Source organism: Amblyomma maculatum, chromosome 11 (genome assembly GCF_055883805.1).
Source record: "Amblyomma maculatum isolate TAMU_Amacu chromosome 11, ASM5588380v1, whole genome shotgun sequence".
NCBI lineage: Eukaryota > Metazoa > Arthropoda > Arachnida > Ixodida > Ixodidae > Amblyomma > Amblyomma maculatum.
Genome location: NC_139354.1, coordinates 41792645 through 41813660, shown reverse-complemented (window position 1 = coordinate 41813660; position 21016 = coordinate 41792645). Strand labels below are relative to the sequence as shown.

The 21016-nt window shown below is 47.5% G+C and overlaps 1 protein-coding gene across 2 annotated transcripts in view; it reads right to left on the bottom strand.

Annotated features, from left to right (window-relative positions):
* LOC146173632 (dicarboxylate carrier UCP2-like) overlaps positions 1-21016 on the bottom strand; it is a 143832-nt gene that overhangs the window by 58223 nt on the left and 64593 nt on the right. The window contains exon 1 of one of the 2 annotated variants that reach the window (XM_084584791.1): positions 13823-14307. The exons of the other annotated variant lie outside the window; for it this stretch is intronic. The gene's annotated coding sequence lies outside the window, so the exon portion shown is untranslated. Of the gene's footprint in view, positions 1-13822; positions 14308-21016 lie in introns of those variants that run through there. 2 annotated transcript variants of the gene reach the window in all.

The following is a 21016-nucleotide window of genomic DNA, read 5'->3' as shown; positions in this document are numbered from 1 at the left end:
AGTCACTGTTCCCGATTGGTGAATTGTTAAGCCAACAATTTATACCCTCGGACTATCTCCGTGGACACCTGTCCCTTGCCGTAAATGAAGAAGAAGGTTGGAGAGAAAGTGGAAAGAGAAAGAGGTTTCAAACACCTCTCCGTTTCGCCTCCCTCGAAACGCAGCTGCCGGTGGTCGGGTTCGACCCCGGATACTCTGATACTGTAGTATATCCGAACGGGCGAGTTGTTGCTGAAACAAATTGAAGGACAAGCAGCGCAATAGACAAACAAAGGAGCAGGAGAACCACGGGACGACCGCTGACTCACAATTGAAAGTTTATTCAATGAAAGCAACACAATTTATGGAAAAAGCTCCAACCTATTCGAAAATGGACAAACCGCGGGGAAAAGCCTAATTCACAGCTTGCATTAAATGTTAGCGCAACTGTTACAATGCAGAAAATAGCTTGAAAATGAATGCCGATGGCAAGGAAACGACAGTGATTTTTGCACACACGTTGAGCATGGTCCTAATGTATCATTCTGCGCTTACGATAACGTTGCCATAGGTTGCTACTTCTGCCCGCTCATTTTCCCTCGGTGAGAAGGCGTTCTGAAAGAGCTGCGACGCAGCCCCTTAATAACTTTATTGTGGGATTAATTTCTCCTGCGGCGTCCGGCGTGCTGTCAATCATCATGACAGCCACGCCGGGCGCGTGAGAAACCATTCTGACACAAGCTTCCAGCGCACGAACAATGCACGGGGGTGCGGGTGGCTGCTCCTGGCCCTACGGGGCTGGGACTGGTAGGTCACTGCCGCTTGCGGCGGGGGCTAGCCTGCCCCCAATTTTTATCTGTTATAGGCCGTCATTGCACCCGCTACCGTTTCGGTGGCGGACGACGGCTGTTGCGATGCGCGTCTTTTTCTCTCCCTTCTTTTTCTTTCTTGTCTATTTTCTCTTCTGTCCATAAGGGGGAGCAGAGGTGGCTCAGCTACTGAGCTAGTAGCAGGCCCGTGCATTTTCGTTCCCTTCTTTCTTCAGTCGCAACAACAACAAAAACGCACGGACGGAGGTAGAAGAGACAACACGAATGCCGGTCGAAGAAGTATTCAAACACATAAAAGGATGAATCACAGGCCCCAGTGTACTAGAAAGTATATCACTAAGCGTAGAAAGCTGGGCTAGATTTCTCTTCTGCCTTCGTCCATGTGTTTTTCGTGCGCTGGAACAATGTCTCGCAATGGTACTAGAAAGAACTAGCCCAGCTTTCTACGCGTGAGAAACATATTAGTTCTCCTTGTCTATAGCGTCATGCTAGCGCGCTTGCCATGGAGACCGCCACCGCTAGTTAGTGGTAGGTAGGGATTGACAATGATAGTGGTAGGAGTAGGGATGATGATGACAGAGATGGCTGACTATGATACCATCACCTGGTGACGTAATGACAAGTATTGACTCGGATATGACGTGATTATGACGTCACACCTGGTTATGTTTATTAACTGGAACCGACGTCATGATGACGTCACCAGGCAATTCACGCAATACGAAGCTGACCCCGCCGGGCGTTCGATCCAGGCGTCCGTGTGGCGCCATTCATTTGTCGCTTCCTCGAACGTCGCATCACAAAGCATACAGAAGCAGACGCAGTACAGCAGGCATCAGCGGTGTTTGAAATTGGTTTACAGGAAAGAAAGGAGGGCGCTGCGAGCAGTCGGGAAGGACGGCCGTGTGTTACATCGGCTCCGCCGAATTTATGCTCCTTTCCCGGACAAGGATTTCCAAAGCGCTTCAAAAGCAGCAGGACTTGTTCCCGGGCACTTCAGAACAACGAGGAGACCACCGTTTCTCAGGTGGGACCATTTTCAACGAGGATTTCAAGTTCAAGCGGATCGAGCGAGTAGCTAAGCCTAACAGATAGGCCTCGAGTCAGCTGCCCGCCGCGGCTCCGCGGGCAAACTCTGCCGCAAATCATGACAACCTTGACGGGGTACGACCCGGATGGAATGCGTATCGTCACCATTCCGCAGGCGAAAACGCCAGTTTTCGACAAAGTAACAGAAGCCAACATCCAACGCAAGATAGAAGAGTGGGAACGCGCATCAGCCCATAACAACCGCTCGGCACGGCAGAAAGGACGAACGCCAGATGGCCACTTCACCGCCGCAGCTGATACGCCGCTGCAGGAGACGCCACGCACGCAAGTCAAGCGTTGGAAGCCTCCTCCGCAGCCGCGTCTCGACAAGCAAGATGCAGTCATCATAATCAAACCTAGAGGAACGCTGGATCTCAGCAAATTCAGGGGAAGCAACACTCTCGGAAGCTCCTTGCACATGGCAGCAGGCATTAATAACACATCAGCAGCGCTCAGCGTTTGGCCCATTTGGGAACAAAACATCATCGTCGTCGGCGTACGAGATGCCGAAATAATCAGAAAGATCCTCGCAATTCAAGAACTTAAACTAGGGGACACAGCACACGCAGTGTACTCCTACCTCCGGCCTTCTGACGACACATGTAAAGGAGTAATACAGGTGGACCCTAGGGTTTCCAACGAAGACATCACGGAAGCGCTTCGCTCCCCGGACGCACCAGTGGTGAGCGTGAGAAAACTAGGTTCCTCCAACAAAGCGGCCGTCACTTTCGAAGGAAGAAAGGTCCCTTTTCACGTCTTTTACTACGGAGAGGCGCTTCCTGTGCGCCTGTACAAGAAAACAACACCAGCCTGTTTGCTGTGCGGGAAACTTGGACACCGGGCGGATGTCTGCCCTTGCCCTGCGCAGTCACGATGTCCGCAGTGTGGCCAGGACGACATTCAAGAAGCCCATGACTGCCAACCCAAGTGCACAGTGTGCGAAGGCCCACATCCCATGGGGTCGAATCAATGCAAGTTCAAGTACCGAACATCACAACCAGCCAAATCCAAGACAGGTCAAGACAGTCACCAGTCCAGGGCCAAGTTTCGGGACCGGTCCAGCCGCAGAGGCACATCTAACAGCGGGGACCGACTGACCCAACGGGCCCAGTCCAACAGCAGCAACTCAGGACCACGCGGCTCCCGGTCATCAAGCAAAGGACGTGACACTAGCGACAAGGCGTCGCACCCCACCGGCAGTCGTCCAGCTGAGAAAACAACAGGACCCCATTACAAGGACCAGCGCAACGACGGCAAGGTGAGCTGGGCAGATGTAGCTGCCTCCTCCCCCGAAGCGTTGGCTTACAAACAACTTAAAGCAGAGATCGAGAAACTAAAGTCAGAAAATAGGAAATTAAAAGAGCAATTAGGCGTCGCAGCCAACCCGAAGAACACATTACCTCCATTGACACAACAGGCATGTCCGATGGAGGAGGACAAGGAAGAGGTACACCCTCCGTACCCACAGGAGCTAAATACTAGCACTATCGACAGGCAAACTGCACTACAGACGCCACAGCAGGCGCCAATGCCGCAGGTACCACAACCGCAGGCAGCAGCACCGCAGGCACCCATGCCGCAATTTATTGAGAACACCGAAACACAGGACCGCATTACCCGCTTGGAAAACACAGTCCAAGATCTCATGGCCAATAAATTACAAATTATGATCGAGACGACAATCAAAAGCATGTTAGAATCAGTCATCAAGCCCATGATGGAAAAACTTGAACCAGTTCTAATCAGGATGCAAGCGCAGGAGATTAGAATTGACCGAAAAATTCAGGAATATTCGGATGTTTCTCACAACAAGGGCACAAAACTACAGGGCAAAATGGGAAATCGTCGCCTAGTCATCCCTGAACTTGATAAAGAACCTGAAGATCCACCACAGGATCCGACACACATTTCTAATCCTCAACATGGCGCCACAACCAAGACCTAAACTCACCATCCTACAATGGAACTGCAGGGGACTAAAGCGCAAGAGGGAAACATTACAACAATACATAGACTCTTATTCTCATGCGCCGCAAATAATAGCCCTGCAAGAAGTAAATATGGAGGCTAAGATCAGAGGATACTCAACACATCAAACAAACCCCTCGACATGTATTTTGGTCCACAAATCATGCACAGCAACCACTGTAGACCTTGACCTACACAGCGACATTGAATATACCTTCATAAAGTTGCTACCACAACACCGTAACAGCAAGGGCACCTATATACTCAATATATATAGTCGCCCCAAACAGCGCCACGCAGCCTTTGACGCTATCTTTATCAAAGCACTAAGAGAAGCTCACACAGCTCCCCTAGCTATAGTCGGCGACTTTAACGCTTCTAGCCCATTATGGGGATATCCAAAGGAAGACACTAAAGGCAGGAAACTAGCTTCCGCCATCGCTGACATGGCACTCACCTTACTTACTGACCCGCAGCATCCGACTCGAGTCGGTACCAGCATAACTCGGGATACCTCCCCCGACCTGACGCTCGTCCGCAACGCCCGCAACTATGAGTGGCTCAATACGGGAGAGACCTTAGGCAGCGATCACTACATGCTGCAGACCATCTTTGAAAGCAACAAGCACAGCAAACCTCGTGGGCAAGCCAGAATGACAGACTGGGAGAAATTCAGGAAGGATACTAAACTAGTTACATCGGAACAAATAACTAGTTACGAAGAGTGGGCGGCATCTATTCTCGACCTTAAAGAAAACCTCACAAAAACCCTTGCCACCACGGAGGACCACCCAGCTGTTGACAACCATCTTCTACACCTTTGGGAAGCTAGGCGTAGTCTCATAAAACGGTGGAAGAAACAAAGGCACAATCGAAAACTCAGAATTCGAATAGCGAAGCTAACTACTCAAGCAGACCAATACGCATGGGACCTCGCTCGCACCAATTGGCTAAAAAGGTGCGAATCCCTCAAAGGTCGCCTAGACAGCAAGACTACGTGGAACCTTCTCCGATGCCTAATTGATCCACCGAAATCGAAGAGTGAACAACGTAGAAATTTGCATCGAGCCTTACACAACTTTCAAGGCACGGATGATGAACTCATGGATGAACTCACGCGTCGCTATATCTGCACTTCGAGAGACGCAGAACCCTCAAATCCAGAATACCGGGGGGAACCGAACGAAGACCTAGATAAAGACTTCACTTTAGAAGAAATCATAGCAGCACTAGCAGATATGCGCCGAGGTACAGCCCCGGGACAAGACAAAATTACGGTCGGACTTCTAACCAACCTCGGCACGGAGGCACTGCAGCAACTTACGGATTACGTTAACGAATGCTGGCGCATCGGCACCATTCCACAGGCATGGAAAACAGCCAATGTACACTTTATCCCCAAACCCGGCAAGAAAATCAGCATTGAAAACCTACGCCCCATATCCCTCACGTCGTGCGCAGGCAAACTCATGGAAAAGGCAGTCCACGCACGTCTCTCCAACTATCTAGAGAACAACGAGCTACTGCCACACACGATGTTTGGATTCAGAGCACATCTGTCCACCCATGATGTGCTTCTGCAACTCAAACGCGAAGTCATTGATCCAGCACGCAGAAACAGTGACCGAGCACTTCTATCCCTCGACCTCAAAGGAGCGTTTGACAATGTCAAACATTCCACAATCCTCCAAAATCTCCAGACCACCAACTGTGGCCAGCGAGTCTACTCATACATCTATGATTTCCTTAAAGACAGAACAGTCAACATCAGCATCGGCACTAAACAAACAACGCAAGTGAAGATGGGCACGAGAGGCACTCCGCAAGGGGCAGTATTATCCCCACTTCTGTTCAATATTGCACTCCGCAATCTTCCACCTCTTCTAAATCAGATACAGGGCATACGACACGCCCTGTACGCTGACGATATAACCATCTGGACAACTAGGGGTAGTATGGGAATGATGGAAGAACAACTACAAACAGCGGCAACAACAGTTCAGAATTATGCACGAGCGTGTGGACTAACCTGCTCTCCCGAAAAATGTGAACTCCTAGTCTTCCGCCAGCACAAAAATCAGGCCACGATCGACATCCACGTTGACAACTCACCCATAAAGGAAGTTCAGACCGTTAAGATACTGGGTCTATGCATCAATAACAAGGGCAACAACCACCTCGCCATCCAGAAACTCCGCCTCGTGAGCGAGCAAGTCGGCAGGATGATCGCCAGAATAACGACGCGGAAATCTGGGATGCGCGAAGAAGATACTCTCCGACTGGTGCAGGCCTTCGTCGTGAGCCGCATCGTCTATGCGGCACCCTACCTTCGTCTCAAGAAGTTTGACATCAAGAACCTCGACGTCATAATCAGAACAGCCTACAAGAAGGCCCTGGGCCTCCCTCTTACGACATCGACGGACCGGCTTTTACGACTGGGCGTCCACAACACGGTAGACGAGCTGATTGAGGCACACCTCACGGCGCAGGTGGTACGACTCTCCACGACTCTGACTGGCCGACAAGTCTTGAACGATTTGAACATCAATTGCCCCGAACAGCTAGACCCTAAAAGCGACATCCCAGCCTCATGGAGAGGACAATTCAAGGGAACTCCATTACCGAGGAATATGCACCCCGACTTTCACCAGCCAAGAAGACAAGCACGAGCGGAAGCTATAAAAAGGCACTACGGCGGGCGCGAGGGCGTGTTCTATGTCGATGCTGCGGGTCCTGAACAGGGAATGGCGGCCGTTGCGGTAGTACACCAAGATAAAACAGTGGATGGACTAATATTACACAGCCATGACACACTGGCTGCGGAGGAAGTGGCAATTGCCCTAGCTGCGACACACACTACCTCAGAATACATTCTTACAGATTCACAGACAGCATATCGCAATTACCTCAGGGGCAGGATTGCACCGCTAGCAGCTAAAATCCTGCAAGATAGTTACACCCGTGGCTACCAACCCATGGATAAACACTTAGTATGGGTACCAGGTCACCAGGGCATCCCAGGGAACGAGAGCGCACACGCCTCAGCCCGAGCATTTCTCCCCCGGGCACCCAATACGGATCTCGTGGAACCTCCTATCCCATTGCTAACTTACACCGAAATACTTCAGCACTTAAGATTATCTCGCCGGGTCTACCCTCCACCGGCAAAGACACTAGACAAAGGGGAGGAGATACACCTCCGCAAGCTACAGACCAACACTTTTAACAATCCACGCAGACTACACGCAATAGATCCAGAGTCATTTGACTCACAATGCAAATTCTGCGGGGAGAAGGCGGACCTATACCATATGGTGTGGGCATGCCAGCGAAATCAGACTGTCACTATTAATAACCAGCCAACGCAGGAGGGGTGGGAGGCAGCTCTGACCAGCTCGGACGCAAGGGTTCAAAAAGAACTCATCGGAAGAGCGCGGACAGCAGCCTACGCCAATGGGGTTCCGGACTGAGGACTCCAACCGCCGCTACAACCTCCTAATCATTTTCATTAAAATATTTTTACCACCACCTACAGGAAAGAAAAGGCGCAGTATCCGTCACATTTCTCTGCGGACATCATAAACGAGCTGTAATGAAAAGGAGGATGGTGGGAATTGATTGATTAAATGCCATTTATTGAATGGGAAGGCTCATGGCCATGGATGGGGATGGGGATAAAGGGGAGTAGACAGAACCTTCATTGTTTAGTCGTCACTCGAATCACATTGCTCTAACCAGGCCACTAAGCAATCAGCTGTGTAGTGTGCAATGTGGGTGACTATAAAGAACCATAGACGGTCTGAAAGAAGGAGAAAGAGGTGCCGTAGCAGAAAATTCTAGGTGGCGATGGCTGTAGTGGAGGGCTTCGAACAACAGCGCAATAGAGGCTTTGGCCTCACCGCGCATTAGCGGTTCAAAGTGCCCCCTAGACTTTTCACGTCAGCCGGGAGACCCGCGATCGATCCGGCCGGTTGCAGCAGCCGCGCTTGCATGGAGGCGAAAAGCAATCAGCTGTGTAGTGGGCAATGTGGGTGACTATAAAGAACCATAGACGGTCGAGATTCCTTCCTTACGGCGCCCAGCATAGCCCGAGTCGCTTGTAGACATTAAACCCCTTAAATATGTAAATTGGTTTGTAGGAAATGAAAGATGCCTTATCTGTTACACATCCCCGTGGATGCTTGAGCCACGCTGGAAGGGAAGTGTGATTGATTGAAAGAAGAGAAACAGGTGCCGCAGTAAAGGGCTCCGGAATAATTTCGACCACCTGGGACCATCCCTTATATCGCAGATCACACGGACGCATTTGAGATTCGCCGCGCTTGCGGCTGCAGTGGTCGGTTTCGAATCTGGGTGCTCTGAATCGCACCCACTGAGCCACCGCGGAGGGTCAAGCCCCGTAAACCAAGCCATAAATCATAATGTATTCAGCTAAGTACACAAAAATCAGCTATATGCACTGCCCCCAGTGACGTTTTCTACCACTCTGAGTGAGCTCTATATAGCTATATATGTTTCGCTGTGACGGATAATGTAAAGGCCATTCTGAGTGTGCCGCATAAAGAGAGTTTTCGGCTCAAAAACACTAATCGCGTGATTCAGGTGTCCACAGAAACAAATGTGACAGATACGGCACCTTTCCCTGCCTGTGAACCAATTATTATCATTTTATCATAGGCTAAGGTTTACTGCGTAAAAGAGCGCTTAGGATTGATTTCACTGACCTTGCATATATTTTTTTACTATCCTAATTTAGCAGACGGTGAAGTATCAACGTTCACATGTACGATTTTCTTTTATTTTGTATTTAAAATAAGTGGTTATCTAACTCAATACCTCAAAAACCCACAAGAACTGTGTGCTGTGCGATGTCAGTGCACGTTAAAGAACCCCAGCTGGTCGAAATTTCCAGAGTCCTCCACTACGGCGTCTCTCATAGCCTGAGTCGCTTTGGGACGTTAAACCCCACAAACCAAACCAACCAACAAATTGCCGCAATACGTCGCTACCATATGTGGCTACAAAAAAAAGATGAAATGTTAGCCCAATGAAAAACTGCAGCCTATCTTGTTTTTCACAAGAGCTACGCCTCCAATATGGAGCAGAGAAAATGCGGGACCATAAGTACAGATGGCAAAACGCTTCTCTAGAACGACCAAACTGAGTGATCCGGTCTACGTGTGCGACATCTATCGATAACCGCCTGGTTCGAGACGAATTACAAGTAAGCATATGCGGCCAAACAGTTAGCACAGGCAACCTATCCTACAAGAGGGGACCTTCGGGCCCTTTCGCGATCGATCTGGAGGTTCTACTCCACCGCACGGCGTTTGCACCGACAAAAAATACGTTATAGCTTAAACACTGTGAGAGAAAAACAGACAGGTAGGAATAACGAAATGCAGGTTGGTTGGTATACAGGCAAGTTAAGAATAAATGCAACATATAATAGCAGTCACGGGTAGGTGGGATGCGCAGCCACCACGCGATTCAAATGGTTTCGCCTTATTCATCTATCGATTTTTTCATTGCAAAAGAAGCGGCTGAGGCGGCGCGGCTTCGTCGGTTGTGAAATTTATCAATTTTCAGTGACTTTTCAAGACTTTAAATGGCGACTCAGCGCAAGCGCCCGAATGAAACTACGTTATGCATAAAGAAAAAAGGAAAGAAATGAAGTCAAAAGTAAAAGGGTGGCCTCCGTAATTTGGTATTTTGAAGCGCCTTTCTCTGAGGCTGGCGCGCTTCGTCGACTCCGCTAATTGCGCTGAAACCCAGAGTTGGTCGCTGGGGCCTTAGGGGAGTGCCCCCTTTTGGCCGTTAACTTAGTTTATGCTGATAGCACTGCCCGCATTTTCGGAGCTCACTCGCCTGGCAGCTTCGCCGCCTTCTGTCGTCGTCAGAGCGCTGTCTACGCTCTATGCTGAGAAACCAAAACACTCTAGTACCACTGGAGGCCCAAAGAGCTCTAGTGAAGAGGGCGCGAGACGGGGTCTGGAAGTGCGGCGTCTCCGACTATACATATTGTCCATATAGCGGGGTCTTCAAACTCCGTAACTCTCTTTTAAGCATTAAAAAGTTTTCACCACCACCAAAAGTTAGCACATGGGAGCAGGCTGCTGACTTGTTTCCTCGCTCTGTCTATCTCTTTAGCAGCTGCGGCAAGCTACGGTCATCTCGGCCAAAGCTCTGGCGACGAAAACAGGCAGCGAAGCCCCAGGGCACGAGCGAGCCTCCAAAAGATTATGTCCGTTCGGCCGTGCATGTATACTCACAGACCGTCACAAAACAGGCTGCTCTCGCTAGATCTCGCGTGCGTAGCCCTGAGCGATCCAGAGCTCGAAGTCTGGTCTGTCTAGAGAAATGCTTTTCCCTCTGTACATTGATTATGGTTGCCGTATTCTGGTGGTGCTTCGGCTTCCTTTGTGACTTATTGATCCTACTGACACTTGATGAGGGCACCAATAAAACATGAAGGTCAGAAAACAATATCAGAACAAAATGATCTCGGAGTAAAGCCTTTATGTCACACCTTCGTCGACGTCAAAGCGTTATATCATCACACATGCATGCCTTGATAAAGGCTGCCGTTAATAGCACAGTCGCGCATAATTATCCATGCTTGCAATATTCTCGTAACGGTGACTTGTATTCAGCGACGTTTCTTCACAAAGAAAGCTTCGTTTGTACGGGCACTCGCAGTTTCTAGAGCAAAAAGCTTTTATTAAGCTCGATGTTTATTTATGGCCACTGCATCGTCACGGTACTGCAGTTTGAAAAGTTGCTATTTCCATTTTCACATATACTTCCCTGCATCAAAAAACCGACGCAAGCCCACTTATCTTCTCGTTTATCTCATCATAGTAGAAGCATCCGTGCGGTTGATTGACAGAACTCCTAAAATATATTTTCACAGAAAAAGTCTAGCAACAATGAATGAGTCGGCAACGGAGCAACAATGCGGTTTCGAAACCCTACTGAAAATCCAAAGTTCTACGAGGCAATAACCTCATAAAATCTCATCTAATGTCATAGACTCTCACACGGTTCACATCATTATCATAAAATATCGTACATAATTTGTGATAATGTACAAGACGCTATGAGACCTTATTCAATTATATGCGACATGTATGTGATTTCTTATGTGAATTTAGTGAGATTGTGTGAGAAAATGCGATATTATTGCCTCCTACAATTTTTTCAGTAGGGAAGCGCCGATATTTTTTTTTTTTCACACTACTTCGTAATTCCCTCGCAGCGTGGCGTTAATTTTGCGAAAATCGCCACTCTCAGTAGTGACCACCACCTGTGGAGACATGCTCCATCTGTTGTTTCGACCATCACCATCGTCATCATCATCACAGACCGGTCAGGACACACAGATAGCCGCTGCTGCGAGGGCTGAGTTATCCCATCCGCACACAGATAAATATGCAGATATGTTACTGTTCCAGTGATAGAAATATGCAGATATGTTACTGTTCCAGTGATAGGTGTGACTTCACTGGCAGTGGTAAGAGTGTGAGCACCGGCTTGAGCATAGGCGAGATATGCTGTATTGATAAAGCATGATGTAAAGCCTCGAGAGGTAACGGAACAAACCGTGACCGCGCGCTGAACATTTGTTAACGGAACCGCCTGTTTGTAAACTTTCCCTTGCAAAGCTGCACTCCCGCAATCGCCAGATTTCTCCTGTTAACATCCAGTGACGTCACATTGCCATATTTGCGGGTATGTTAGCTCGAACTCCCAACAGGCCCTGCGATGAGAGTTTTATCGGTATAGCTTGGTTCGGTTTGGTTTACTGGGTTTGACGTCCCAAAACTAGGGAAAACGGCTTAGGCTATGAGAGACGCCGTAGTGGAGGACTTCGTAAATTTTGACCACCTGGGGTTCTTTAACGTAGGCTGATAACGCACCGCACACGGCTCCTAGCTTTTCGCCTCCATCGAAAAGCGGCCGCCGAGGCCGGAATTCGATCCCGAATCTTTGGCCAGAGCAGCCGAGTGCCCGAACCACAGCACGGCGGGTTTTCAACCCGTTCCCCTGAAAACCCGGCATTGGCGTTATGAGCGAAAAATCACGACTTGGCGCTGACAGGCGGTAGCTGGCGTGCTGACATGGCAGAGCACTGATTGTTGGATGGTATGGGCGACTTAAAGGGCCACTGTCCAGGGAAGGACCTTTTAGGCGAAGGAGCCCAGTGTTTCGATCTGGTACCGGAGATAGTCTGTGCAAAATGCTACAGTGACACGCGCGCCGCAAAGCAACGAAAATACGAATCAAAGCTCTCTCATGTTCTCCTTCGGGAAGCCAGCTTCCCCGTTTCCTGTGCTGGCCCGTCGATGATGATGATGATGATGATAACTATATTTTCCACCAGATAAGGAGGCCCCCAATTCCCGCCCCCGGCACGCAGGCCTAACGGACGGGAGCAGAGACCTCCGCGATCAGAAGCAGGCAAAGAGGTCTTGGCTCTTCGCGGCTTCTTCCGCCAGGCGGATGGCTTGTAGCTGTGGAGCAGGGACCTCGCTCCGCAGCAGGGCTTCCCAGGCTTCTCTACAATTTATATTTGTTTTAGCCCCTGGGGAGCTAGTACATTCCCAGATTATATGGTCGAGGGTCCCTCTCTCCCCACAGTGCTTGCATTTATCGTTTCTCCTATCTTCCATTTGGACATAATATGCCCAGACCGGGTTTACAAAGTTCCCAGCTTGCAGGCGCCGCCATGCGACTGCCTCCCTATTGTTTAGACTTTTATCCGGTGGTGGCACCAGTCCCCTGCTTAACCTGTAATTTTGAAGAACGACGTCCATTGGTCCGTCTCGCTGTCTGAGGGTGAAGGTGTCTACCGCTCGCTGCGCGCTTTTCCCTCGCCACGGGCCGACTGTATCCAGAGGCGCGCGCTGCCTCGCCCGTTTTCTTTTTTTTATTTTCGCGCAGGCGGAGTGCCACTCCCCACCTCCCGCCAAACGCGGAGGAGGAAGGGGAATTTGTCTTGCCAAGGCTAGACGACCGGGTAGGAGAGTGAAAAACCTTTGCGATAGAACGGAAGGAGAGAAACACGACAGAATCGGGTTTGACAAGACCACATTATATCAGGAAGTTGACGGGAGCTGCCAAATAGGATTGCTCCTTTCAGGTATAGGAAGGTAGAATAAGAATCAACCTTCCAGTGCTCTCGGATTCCAGACATGGCCCACTACTCATAGGCCACGCGTGTAGTACGTTTATATGTGTTGGTTAAAGCGGGGCATTATATGTCAGGTGGTGGCCTACGTTATCGCGTCATACCCTTAGAGGCGGCGCTTAAGTGTCTTTTTCTTCCAGATAGCATACGGACGGAAAATTTTGGAAGTAATTGAAAAGTTATACTTCCGTCTTTTTCTGGGCAAGGTTCGTTGCCGGGAACAGGTAATGGCATTTCACTCTCTAAAATAATAAGACAGGTGAATATTTCGACTGACCCCGTATTTAGATTAATTAGACTTACCATGCACGTAACGCACGGTAACCAGACATTACCATCTATATATACTCACTTAAGAACAGAATTCGGTTCTGCTGTATGAGTTATATGAATATATAAACATAAACTTTAAAGCAACAATAAATGAAGAAATACTTCCAATACTCGTTAATACTGGTCATGCGTCTGGAGTAAATAATAAATCATTTTTAGCGCAACGGGGGCACAACACAAGAAAGAGGACAACATGGAGGAAAGCTACGTTATTAAAGGGAAAAAAATGTTGCCGTCATTCGTGTTTTGGGAATCAATTGGTGACCGCACGGCAATATTGTATTCTATTCACATCGCTTACACATGTGCATTTCGCAAAAAAAGCAGGAACACGTCAGTATAGAAACAACCGGAGAGATTCTGTAGAAAGTAAATCTGTGAAAAAAAAATCAAGGCGTATATCACGACGAAGAAAATCCCATCGGCAACTTACGGAAACTCGGGGTCGCGGTGCTCCGCAAGACGTGCTCGAAACGCCAGCCGGGACACAGTGGGGACCAGCTGGTATTTCGAGAGTGGATGCTTGCTTCGGAAGCGACGACTTCAAGCGGCGGTTTGTTCGAATCGACGAATAAGAAAACGCAGAAACACTGCGCAGAGGCAGCAGAGTCACGTTTTAACCAACCAAAGAAGTTTGCATGAAAGTCACAATCACACGCACCGTGCAGAAGTTTCACCAGCAGACGACAACTGTTCTCGAGCAGACGACGCCGAAGACTGCGTCCGATGAGCCCAACAACGCAACACAACTGCACCGTGCAGACGATAACTGTTCACGAGCAGACGACGCCGAAGTATGCGTCCGATGAGCTTAACAACGCAACGCAATTGCGCGTCGGATACAGGCGGCTAAGAGTGTGTACCGCTACGAGCTGCTGCCTTTCTCTTTCACGCGAGCCGTTACGAGCAGACGACGCACAAGAGTAGTTGTAGGGGCGTCACGGGACGAACACGCGCTCGCAGATGGTGGCCTCGGAGAAGCAGACAACAACATAAGCAGACGACGTCGGCCAGCCACGCTGAATCAAAACAAGAGAAAAAAGAATGCCGCTGGAATTCTTTTCGTGTGTCTCTTTCCTTATCAGCTACACGGGACCACGGCCAAGGTTGGACGGTGCATGGAGCTAGCTTCCCTCCATTGTTAGCCTAGTTTCATGATTTATCACGCCACCGCCACATTATCTCCGGAGTGGTAAGTTAGAAAGGTATCTAACGTGTTGTCGGAGATTATAAGGCCAGACGGCCATTGCGTGTTTTGTTCTTGAGGCGATGATCTTGTGACAGAAAACCATAATGGAGACTGTATCAGGAGCTCCAAGCACGATAATTACATCTTTTTTTCAAAAACATTGCAATCAAGCCAGTCCTTATATGTTGACGTGTGATGTTTACGTCTGTGCGCCTTATGTTTCACTGTTATGATAACCGTTACATTTTAGCGTCATTTATCCTAACAGTGCGGCGCTTATATGATGACGTCCAAGTGACACCACGTCAGGCAGGAGACACAAAGCCAACAATATAAGCTTCCCTCCACTACCTCCCACCACCGGCCCCCATTCACTTGTAGTTCCCACTTAATAGTTGGCTGTCACAGTCGGCTCACCTTCAAAGGTTTGGACTGCTACTATCGCAGACGGCGAATTTTGCCATTTTGCACGTCTGCAAACGGCGACTTTGTTAACTCACCTAGCAAGCGTGACCAGAAGTAATCGTTTCTTCCTGTTTCTTGAGCTTATTCGTGTCTAGTTATGTCATGCACTTGTTTATTCTATCTCTTATTTTAAAACAGCCATAGAACACGGACAGATAGGAAGAGACAAACACACACTGTGCTGACCCGTTTGTCTCTTTCTATCTTTCCGTGTTCTAGCACTGTTATAAAATAATGTTGAACACACTCGCCCATCAAGCCACTCTGCTTTATTCTATCTCCTTTCATACATAAACTTTCAACGTCATAAAATATGCCAAATGTATAAATGCCCTTGAAAGCTTTTGCGTAATAAGGTGCCTAAAATTCGAGGGTGTCTGTACTGATGTTTTGAATCTGACATCGCTGGTAAATTTGCTGAAAGATCTTTATGAAAACCAAATTCGAAAACAAAATAACGTGTTCGCGCTTTTTTCATATGCATCCGTGAATAAAAGAAATACGGCGTGCCGCTATTTGGCGATGCCGAACAGTGTTATTACGAATGTTGGTGGCAGGATTAAACAAAATCGCCGAAATTAATAATTGGATTCGGTGTTTTGTATTGGGGATATGGTGGGGCTTTTTGTTTTGTTATTTTGTGTAGTTGAACCATCTTGTGGCATTACGTTGTATATCTCGCTATATTTATAGCAGCTTTTTGCTGAACCCTTCCGCCCGCATTCTTATCCGTTTACAGTAATAATCTGACATGTTTCGGTACGTATCTGAGCCGGCATAGGGCACAGATAAAACATTAAGCAAAACAGATATGACTGCATTCCTAAAGTTGTAGATTGCTGAAGAACATGTTAGTCATGAGAAAAATTTGTTAAATTTTGCCTCTATACCTAATCCACATGCCGTTGTTAAGCCCTTGAGTCAGAACATGTGTATTTTTGTATATATACCCCTACTTTACACCCTCTGGCCCCTGATGGAGCGTAAACATGCACTTAACTGCCTCTCCGATAATGCCCTGTCTTAGGGTCATCAATACATTTGGCACCTGCCAAAGCGTGACCTGCATCATTGTTACACCACCATATAAGTGTTGCACAGGCGTGTACACGGCTCAGTTTTAGGTGGTTACAGCGTCCCTGTATGAGTATTAAATCTGTGCGCCTCAGAAAGATCCGAACACGGAATTCAATCTCAGCCAAAATTGAAAACATTCCAAAATTGAAAACATTCCACCAGCACCGCCCCGCCGGGGTGGTGCAGTGGTAAGACGCCCGACTACTGTGCCGGAGTTCCCGGGATCGAATCCCGGCCTCGGCGGCTGCGTTTCGATGGAGGCGAAGCGAAGTGGCGTCCGTGTGCTGTGCGATGTCAGCGCACGTTAAAGATCCCCAGGTGGTCGAAATTACTCCGTAGCCCTCCACTACGGCTCCCCTTTCTCTCTATCCACTTTCACTCCCACCTTCATCCCCTCCCTTACGGCGCGGTTCAGGTGTCCACAGAGCAAGTGTGACAGATACTGCGCCTTTCCCTTCCTATGAACCAACCAACCAACCAACCACCAGCACCGTTCCCACTTCAGTTATTATTGATCGATTCGCTCTCGCCCTACCATCAGATCTGCAGTCCGTCCTGGTTAGCCTAGTTGCTAAAGCGACTTCGCCAGAAAGGTGTCGGCCCTCGGACCAGAATTAATTTTTCTTTAACTACAAATTTAATGAGAAAGCTGTCTAGCTTTCCTTCGTAGCCGTATGGCTGCGCTTAGCTGAATGTCAATGGTTAATTGCTCCCTTATTACAACTGAGTAGTTGGCTATGAAAACCGCGTAGTCGACGTTTGGAATTTTCAAAGATATAAGGCTTTCTTCAAACTTCCATTGACTGCGTATCACATTGTTCCACTATAAATGCCGAGCACCATGTGATAGGATTAGAGTACAATAAAACATAGTTTACTGAAAACGTCTCTAAGACCAGTACTACAATACAGCACGATTATGCGCAAGTCCTGCAGCGCAGAAAAAAGCGCAGAATCAAACTTCGGAACGTTTTACTGCCTATATAGGGCCAATTATATAAATTTGCATTGAAGGGCACCCTGTAAATATTTTCAGCGGATTTGCAAGCACGTGTAGATTAATTTTGAGTTGTAAGAAAAAAACAATCCGTAACGATAGAAAGAGGGTGTTATAAAATGGTCTAGTTGTTATTATAAAAAAAGGGGGGGGGGGGCTGAGCCCCAACTTACCTTTAGTCACTGCAGCATGCAAGTGAGATGTTCGAGTGCCCAATGTCTACAACGATTCAGTTTTGAGCGGCGGCATCGCAGCAGCCGCGAAGATATCACTTGAAACGAGCGTCGCAACACGCGATCATCCGACGGCGCGGCGCACTTCAGAGCTCGAGATAACTCGAACCTAAATATGGAAGGCATTGATGAAGGAGCTGCAGATGCCACTCCAACCATTTACCCTTAGCTTGCTATACTTACCGTGAGCAAGGACCGGAAAAGACGGGAAGGGCGCCAGTCTATCGAGTGACCAACGTTTTCTAATATCTTTTAAAAACATGTATCACAAAGGAAGGAAAAAAATGAGAAGGGTTCAGCGCTGCTGAGCCGAATGTGGAGCGAAAACATTAGCTGCTGATGACCGAGCGTTGTTGTTGTTAGCCTCTTGGAAAATGGCACGTACCCATCATGGGGGATTGGCCAAAGTGTGGTGTTGTCCATAAACTCAATCACAAGCACAAGCTTGTTTAAAAACGAGATTGTAAAGAATTATAAGATGCAGCTATTAGAATTGTGAACATAAGAAAAACAACAATAATAATAATTTTGCTGAAAAAAAACCTGAAAGAATTTCAAAAATGCAGGTGACATATGGCTCGGCAATGATTGGTTACAGGTTTTCTGAAAGGAAATTGCAACAGCACACTAAATGGTTCCGAGACGAGCACTGATATCTCTTTCACGTGCTTATTTAGGCAGTAGCATAATGATGTAGCACGGTTTAAAAAATTAATTTTCATGCATATATTCCGCAGTAATATCTCATCGATCGTCTATAATTTATTCACTTGCTGATTCACGCTATGTGCCGTGATATCCGAAGTTTAATCCGTACTACAGTCCGCAGTATTCAGCTCTGCCTAAGAAAAAAAATGTTCTTCGCATGTGTAATTAAGGTTCCGCAACGGCTACCACGCCTGCAGGAAAAGTACAATATTTCAATAATATTAAGAAAGGCAACAGGGTGGACAGCGTTTCTTGATTCAGAAACATCGCGGTAGTGCTTCTACGCACACCAATCTCGCTATCTTGTCTCCTGTAAGGAAGAACATTCAGATATATTATGTCGTGCACTATTTTTACTTCAACCACAACCAGCTCGAACAATAGAGGTCCAAATTATGATGTCGATAGACACCACTAACCAGACGTAAAACTATATCTGCTGTGCGATGGTGACAGTGAAAGTCTAACCGAAAAAAAAATGGTAAGGAGGACTACTTTAGATGTTCCGAATTACGGCACCTCTCATTAAAGACAAGATTTTTCTATACAGTTTTTGGTGGACCAACGAATGCATTTCAACTTTTAAACGCTCACAGTACGCTGGATGCGTTTTTCGTTATTCCTCTTGGACCAGCCGGTCCCCGCGCAGTCCCTAACATTGGGACGCCAGTTGTTCACTGGTGCGCTTATATTAATTTTTGCACATAAAAAAAGTAAAATTACACAGAATAGTAAAAAATACATCTATTTTGTCAGAAATCGTCGTTAAGCCGAGATCTATTATTTATCTGCCAAGTGTTAAACATCAACTTATTCATCAGTTGTTGAGGCGCAGACCTAGCATCGGGTTCCTTAGTGAGTTCACTTATTATAAAGACCAATACGCACTCTTTTATTGCGCCGCTGTTCCGGCAAATAACCCAACGTGTACGAGCTGCGAGGCGCTATTTTTACCTACGTGCGGATATTAAGCCCCTCCATTTTCCTTGTTGTCGCCTGCCGGATTAATCTCCGCAGCAGTGGCAGATTGCAAAGTGAGGAGACCTTAGAAGAAATGGTCCCCTGGAGCACCATTGTTGCATAGCAGGAAATGACAGGGTATTTACTGTACCGAAACACCGCATTTGGTTACAGAGTAAACTGAAATGAAAATTGGAGATGGGGGAGGGGGAGGGGAGGGGGAAGGAAATGATCGTGGAGTAGCGAGCTAAGAAAGATAGCTTTATTGCCAGCGAATACAGTCAAACCTCCATGCAACGAAACCCGTTTTAACGAAAGGCTTGATTTAAAGAAGATATTCTGATCTCCTTTCACACGCCCATATGGTCCAATGCTTTGAGTAACTCGAAATAACGAAACCCACTTCCCTATTTGTCCCGATTTAACGAACTTTTTGTCGAAAAATGAAGGCCAAAAATTATATTTGTAGTCTATTTTGTTCACAAAGCTCACAACTCTATTGACTGCGAGCCGAAGGTAACATCGTGGAGAAACTTCGTCCCGCTTTTGTCAAACTGCGCGACGCAAATAGGGATTTATTGATCTGAATTCAGGAAATTTTGCGAACGGTAAAAAGCCAGAGCGTCGACCCGGTGTCGGCATGCGGCACCGATGCCGACACCGGGTCAAGTTTTGGATGCCTCGATCTGTTGCGACAGTCTGCCGGAGGAAGACACGAAATAAGCGTTACGTTCTTGCTTACAAACTGCAAGCAAAGATCTGCGACTTCTTTGCTAGGAAAGAAGTTTGTAGCCCCTTGCACCATTTTTGCCGACATACAATTTTCGTTGCTTCTTTTCCGACGCGCTATAGCTATCAGTGCCAGTTGTCTACGTAGGCCTCAATTTAAATGCAGCAACATAGCATAGTGAACAGTTGCTGCTATTGCATTTCGGAAGACATAATAGCACAACTTCCCTGCTTCATCGTAAAGTAGCCCTGTTGCGTCCTTTCAAAACGCAATTTCATTTTCATCAAATTTACGCTTCGCAATTATGATGCCGTGATACTTCATCGGCGCCGCTAAACCCTATAATAGTCGATTTTATGGAATTAAATAATCGAGGAATATCTCCCTCAATTTAATGAAGTTCCCGATTTGACGAAATAATACGCGGGTTCTCTCCATTTCATTATATCGAGTTTTAACTGTACATTATATTAAGAACGTCCAGATTTATACCTTTAGTAATGAAAATTTATGATTCCAGAGAAGTAGTGAAATAATGGTGAAGTGCGTTCATCATCGTTCGAGGTTTGTTATTAGGCCCAAACCGTCTCGCTGTACTGTGAACGGCCAGTGCAATGTTCCGCTCCTTGGTGTTATTGATGCCGTGGTATTGTGTGGGTTGATGATGGGTTACGATCATTCATCAGCCATGTGCAGATGTCATCCGCTAAGCTGTAATGCGACCCACCTATACCTTTCTGGTTAACCCACACCTCTAATAATTTAGATAATGATCGATTGCCAAAGCAAAAATCCAGGTTGAAAAAGCGCTCGCAGTCCGGACCATCTTTATGGATGCCTAAGATGGCCTCAGATCCGAAACTTTCCCGAACATCAAGGAACATAGAGCCGAAATACCTTTACATCGCTACAATCGGCCGCACGAAAGGAGCCGGTGGTGATGACAAACATTTATTTATTCTTTTGAACAAGTAGGTGTTTGGATCGAGAACCTGTAAGCGCAGGTCCTCACAAATCTAGGTGGAGCTCCTATTCCGGAGCCCAAATGGCGTCTAACGCTGCTCGCGCCCTGGCGATCAAGGTCCGCTGTGGTGGCTCACCACAGGCTGCAGCCCCCATCAAAGTCTGTATTGAAATGTTTCAAGACTGCCGGGCACAGCATTGTGTTTGTAACAATGTTTGAGTAGGAGCCTTTCGTGCGCTCTTCAGAGACCTTTACAGTGCTCCGGAAAGCGGCGGTGGCTGTTTTTATAATATGTAATAATTTA